Raw genomic sequence first — 6,664 nt, 5'->3', positions numbered from 1 at the left:
ATCACCACAGAGATTCATCTAAATCATTACAAGGTTTCACCTTGTGTTTTTCTACTTCTCTTTCCTTTCGTTTGATCATTCTTTTGTTTACCGAAGTTCTTCATGGAGGTTCTACATGATGTTTCATCAAGGATTTAATTCATTCTCCAAATGTTCATCAAGATTCTTTTAAAGGAGCTCAAGCATTCTTCATCTCGCATTCCGAAGTGCAATTCTTTCGTCCGTATCATTGGAGGTGGTATTATGTCATTCTTGATAATTTGAGTTCATGTTTCATGATTCACATGTTGTTAAGAATGAGATATTTTAAATCCATCAACCTCTTCGTTGGAGTTATCTTGGGTTATATTTTCACCTAAAGCCTTCCCTGAGAATTGTTGCTATTTATGGTGCTTATAAATGACCCAAGTTCTTCATTTATCCTCCCGGTGAAATAAGTTTCTCGTCTCCTTGTTGATATCAATCCAATCTTGTTTTCGTTAGTGGCAGAATTTCACCTTACGTTTTGAGATGTTTTCCATAAGCCCACTACAAGCTTATTATTTTCGTTGCAGTTTTCCAACAACTCCGTCATAACCTTCTTGGAAGGGTGCTTTCCAAGCTCAGTTGTGGCAGAAGTTGGCATTTTCTTCTCCATTCTCCTATTTCAATTATCTATCTTCTATTCTTTTGTTCTGGAGGTATTGTGATGTTTCTCTTTTAAACCCATCATCTCGTTTTGTCAAAGATCATGTTCTTGTCGTGCTTATCCATTTAACCGGGGTGTTGTGCCCTCTGATGAAGTTCTTTTTATCTTATCAAGCCTTGCATATCTTTCCAACCGGAGTGATGTTCGAATTTGTTCTTCCTTGTTCCTTTTCCTAACAGAGTGCTTTCAACTTCGTTCATTCTCGTTGCTTTCTTTCTTTCAATTTGTTCAACCTCTCAAGGCTCGTGGTTTCATTCGTTTGTCAAAGAAGCAACTTAGTTTTACCTCTTCTGTTTCTCTTCCGTTTTTTCCCTCCGGTGCCATTCTAGATCTCGGGACGAGATCCTCTCGTAGTGGTGGAGTGTTGTAACGCCCCGAGACCGATGTGCCAGGAGTCTTCCAGTTATTCGCTATTGTTGCCTTGTCTTTTCTTGTGTGTCATGCATCTCATATCATGTCATCATGTGCATTTCATTTGCATACATGTTCGTCTCGTGCATCCGAGCATTTTTCCCGTTGTCCGTTTTGCATTCCGGCGCTCCTATGTCCTCCGGTGTCCCTTTCTACCTCTTTTCGTGTGCGGGTGTTAAACGTTCTCGGATTGGACCGAGACTTGTCATGCGGCCTTGGTTTACTACCGGTAGACCACCTGTAAAGTTTTGTGCCATTTGGACTTCGTTTGATACTCCAACGGTTAACCGAGGGACCAAAAAGGCCTTGTGTGTGTTGCAGCCCAACACCCCTACAAAGTGGCCCAAAACCCACCTAAACCCCCTCCATCGTCTCAGTCGTTCGATCACGATCGCGTGGCTGAAAACCGCACCTCATTTGGACTCTCCTAGCTCCCTCTACCTATATATATATGTGTGTCTCTCCCCGAAAATCCGTGCAAATCAAACCCTAGCCCCGCTCCTCGCGCCGCCGGACAAAACTCCCCACCGCGCCGGACATGTCCGCCGCCCCGCCGCCACGTCGCTCCGTCCAATCAGGACATGACACGTCATCTCCGCCGCCGCCCGCGTCCACTCCCCGCGCGCCACCTGGCCTTCTCTCTCTCCTCCCTCCGCCGCGGCCCGTCTGGCCCGCGGGAGGCCCGCGCAAGCCCAGATCCGCCGCCGCCCTCTGCGCCCGCCTCCTTGCGCCTCTGCCCGCATCGCCAGCAAGCCCCGCCGCCGTCGTTCTCGGCCCGCCACCGCGGCCTGGCCTCGCCGGAGCGCCGCCTCCCGCGCTGCTCCACCATGGTGCCATGGCGCCGCCGCCGCGTGCCTCGGCTCCTCCTCGTGCCGGCCTTCTCTCGTCGTGGAGCGGTCATCCCTCACGCCACCGTCCTTCGTCCCGTTCTGGCCACCGCCGGCACCGCTCGCCGGAGTACCTCGTCGCCGGCCTGAAGCTCGCCGGAGCTTTCTCCGGCCGGATCCACTCGGAGTGGATCAGATCCACCACTTCATCCAACCAAACGCTCCGTCCAAATCCGGATCCGCGCCGTCCCGCTTCTCTCCATCCCAGGTTGACTTTTGCGAGGTTGAAATTCCACTAAGTCCCAGTAATTTTATGCATTTTTCATTGCATCATAACTTCATCACCGTGGCCCCGATTCGTGCGTGTAGCATATCAAAATGTTCGCCTCGACATCATTTCATCTCATTGCATCATTTTCATTTGAGGTCATCTTGATGCCCGAAATGCTGTTGGAAGAGGGCCATGTGATGATAGTTTCAGATATGTTTCAGCAAATGCACTTTTGTCATTTTTTCCATGATTAATGTGTGCATGCTATGATCCTGAGCTCTACATGTGCTTTGAAGAATGCCATGCCATCTATACAGGGGTGTATGCCATGTATTTTTGTGATCTTTTTGGTGACTAGTACAAGCATGCAAAGTAGCTTACTCAATGATGCTGATTTCAGGGACTTAGAATTTCACTAAGTCCTTGTCCTGCTGTTATTTTTATGCCATATATTCATGTTGTTTCCTAGTGATCCGTACCTCTTTTGAGCATGATCAGTAAGGATGTTTTGTAGATAATGGTGCTATATCCATCCATGTCTTTGTTTGCATTTATGGACCACACTAGCTTGAGTCAATCGAGCTCTACTTTTGCTATAAAATGTTCCTGGCAGATTGTTAACATGTTTAGCGATTTTGCCGAGGTTGTTGCTATTGATCCGTGCATGCTATGTTGTTGTTCTTGACATGTATAGCTTCTATGCCATTTCTATTTGCTGGGTGTATGCTTATATTGTCATGCCATGCTTTGTAGTGAGTGCATCCAGCTCGTAAACATGCCTACTCGTTATCTGTTTTGCCATGCTCTAGTTTTTCACCAAGTCTGAATCTGTTTATGTTTTTGCTATGTTCACATGCTTGCAATTGTATTTTCTGATCCCTTTTGGCTCATGGTCAGTAAGGTACTTTGGTTATATGCTTTGAGTAGTTTCATGTCATGCCTTGCTTTGCCATGATATGTGCATGTAGCATATAGTTATCGTGCTCTAAAATTTGCTTCCTGATGATAAATTCCTGACTTGTGGTTAATTTCACCAAGTCTATAACCTGTTATCGTTTGCACTTTTGCCATGCTTGTTTGAACCTGTTATTGATTGAATTAGCCATAGCTCAGTGTTCATCTTTTGTCAAGCATCATGAGTGGATCCCTGCCATGTATTTTGTTGTCATGTTTGAGTGCAGTAGCTTAATTATCTTGATGCATTTAGAAGGCTACTTGCTGTTAATCGCAGACCGGTGCCATATTTGTTTTGCTTGCCATTTCCAAATCGTGCATCCGATTCCGGTGATCTTTATATCGATTTCGACCGAAATAAACTCACCTTTCCAGTGACACTCTTGGATTTCCATGTTGAGGCCAGGTTCAATCATTCCTTTCCAAATCATGCATATGCATCACATACCGCATCCCGCATATCATGCCATGTTCATGTGTTGGTTGTTTACTATGTTGTGTGCTTCTTTCCGGTGTTGCTTCTTCGGGTTGGTTCTGCTAACGTCGCGTTTGTGAGGACCTATTCGACTACGTCCGTTTGTCTTCTTCATGGACTCGTTCTTCTTCCTTGCAGGATTTCAGGCAAGATGACCATACCCTCGAAATCGCTTCTATCTTTGCTTGCTAGATGCTCGCCCTTTTGCTATGCCTATGCTGCGATAGCTACCACTTGCTTATAATGCGTCCCATATTGTTAAGCCAAGACTCTAACCCACCTTGTCCTAGCAAACCGTTGTTTGGCTATGTTACCGCTTAGCTCAGCCCCTCTTATAGCGTTGCTAGTTGTAGTCGAAGATTGGAGTTTGTTCCTTGTTGGAACATGGATATTTGTTGGGATATCACAATATCTCTAATTTAAATTAATGCATCTATATACTTGGTAAAGGCTGGAAGGCTCAGCCTTATGCCTGGTGTTTTGCTCCACTCTTGCCGCCCTAGTTTCCGTCATATCGGTGTTATGTTCCCGGATTTTGCGTTCCTTACACGGTTGGGTTATAATGGGAACCCCTTGCTAGTTCGCTTTGAATAAAACTCCCCCAGCAAGGCCCAACCTTGGTTTTACCATTTGCCTCACCATCACCTACTTTTCCCTTTGGAGTCGTGCTCCCGAGGGTCATCTTTATTTTAACCCCCCGGGCCAGTGCTCCTTTGAGTGTTGGTCCGAACTGAGCTGCCTGCGGGGCCACCTCGGGGAAACTTGAGGGTTGGTTTTACTCGTAGATAGTCTCATCTGAGTGTGCTCTGAGAACGAGATATGTGCAGCTCCTATCGGGATTTGTAGGCACATTCGGGCAGCTTTGCCGAACTTGTTTTACCATTGTCGAGGATGTCTTGTAACCGGGATGCCCAGTCTGATCGAATTGTCTTGGGAGAAGGAATATCCTTCGTTGACCGTGAGAGCTTGTGATGGGCTAAGTTGGGACACCCCTGTAGGGATTTGAACTTTCGAAAGCCGTGCCTGCGGTTATGGGCAGATGGGAATTTGTTAATGTCCGGTTGTAGATAACCTGAAACTTAACTTAATTCAAATGCACCAACCGCGTGTGTAACCGTGATGGTCTCTTCTCGGTGGTGTGCGGGAAGTGAACACGGTGTTGGAGTAATGTTTGATGTAGGTTGTTCTAGGATCACTTCTTGATCATAGTTTGTCGCTCGTGCCTTTGCCTTCTCTTCTCGCTCTCTTTTGCGTATGTTAGCCACCAAATATGCCAGTCGCTTGCTGCAGCTCCACATCATACCTTTACCTTACCTTTAAGCTTAAATAGTCTTGATCGCGAGGGTGCGAGATTGCTGAGTCCCCGTGACTCACATATACTTCCAAAACCAGCTTGCAGGTGCCGTTGAACCGTGCAGGTGACGCAACCAAGCTCAAGGAGGAGCTCTATGAAGATCTTGTCCTTTGTGTTGTTTCGTTCTAGTCGATCAGTAGTGGAGCCCAGTTGGGGTCGATCGGGGATCTGTGTAGCATTTGGGCTAGTCTTCTTTTATTTTGGTTCCGTAGTCGGACCTTGATTGTATCAGGTTGATGTAATGCTTTATTCATGTAATTGTGTGAAGTGGCGATTGTAAGCCAACTATGTATCTCTTTCCCTTATGTATTACATGGGTCGTGTGAAGATTACCTCACTTGCGACATTGCTTTCAATGCGGTTATGCCTCTAAGTCGTGCTCTGACACGTGGGAGATATAGCCGCATCGAGGGCGTTACATAATGCCCGCAGGAAGTATCTTTATACCACACAATGTATTGCTCAGTCCCAAGCCCTTTGCAAGCAATAGCACTTGGCACTTGGGGGCTAATGCATGCGCAGTTTTCTTTTAATGATACAATGGCAGATGACCTCGGTTTTTTTTCCAAAGTTAACCCGGTTTGCATGAGTGACTAAAAATTTGTTATCCGACAACGATAAGTCCCAGTTTAATCATATGGATTCAATGGGCCCCAGTTTAATCATATGGATTCAACGGGCCCTTGGGGGCTACAACTACAAAATTGATCATTCTAACTGAAGGCCTGGCTTGACTTAAAAGTTTAAGCTGGCCCTTGGGGGCTACAGGTGCAAAATTGATTATTGGAAGACCCTGCTTAACTTGATAAGTTTAAGCCGGCCCTTGGGGGCTACAGGTTTTGATTCAGATGCATAAGTTACAGGCTATCTGGCAAGTCTACAACATATTATATTCTATCATATTCAGTAGACTTGGGGGCTAAAGGAATATATATTATGTAAAAGCAAGAATTGATACCTCATGCTTCTGATGCATGTGCTTGATCATGTCAATCTCCAGATCATGGCTGCTGCGTATTTGATTTAGATAGCCGGCGAGGATTTCATTCATACTAAGATGATTGTAGTTGACCATGTCAATTTGACCTTGTGCCTTTCAACCAATTCTTCCTTGGTAGAATGCTTGGCTAGAGCAATAGGATTGCCTGGCTCTTGGAAAGTAGTGCCAGTGATCAAAACCTCCTCAGTGTCTGGTTCAGAAGGCTTGACTGGGATCGGCGGTTCAGTGCCCAAGGGGTCACTAACTATATGATCAGCAAAGGTACCACAATTTTCTGGTGGTGGGTCATCGGCAGTTTCCTCTGGTTGTTGCACGGAGGCCTCAAAGATGGGTGCTTGCTTTTTCAATTCATAAGTCTTTGGATCTTCTGTTGGCTTGTTTATCTTAGCATTTTTGCTAGGCTTTGCTTTCCCACTTCAAGAGGATTAAAAAAGTCAGTATGAGTTTAGAGATGTTGAAAAGATCAGATAAAGTTGGTACCCAGGAGCAGTCTTGAAAGCCAGAAGCAGAGTCTGAGATGAATCGCCGGACGAAGAGTGAGAGTTTCCTTGATAAATTTGAGTCAGGAGGACTTGTTAGAAGCAGAAACGTGTTAGTTAGGGATTAGGATAGATAGAGATAGATTTGGTTTAAACCAACAATGACTTGCCTTCTACTCCAATCCTCTTCCCACGTTGTACTTCT

Source organism: Triticum urartu, chromosome 2A (genome assembly GCF_056163025.1).
Source record: "Triticum urartu cultivar PI428250 chromosome 2A, HENAU_Tu73, whole genome shotgun sequence".
NCBI lineage: Eukaryota > Viridiplantae > Streptophyta > Magnoliopsida > Poales > Poaceae > Triticum > Triticum urartu.
The sequence above is the reverse complement of the archived record's forward strand: the minus strand, read 5'-3'. Positions refer to the sequence as shown.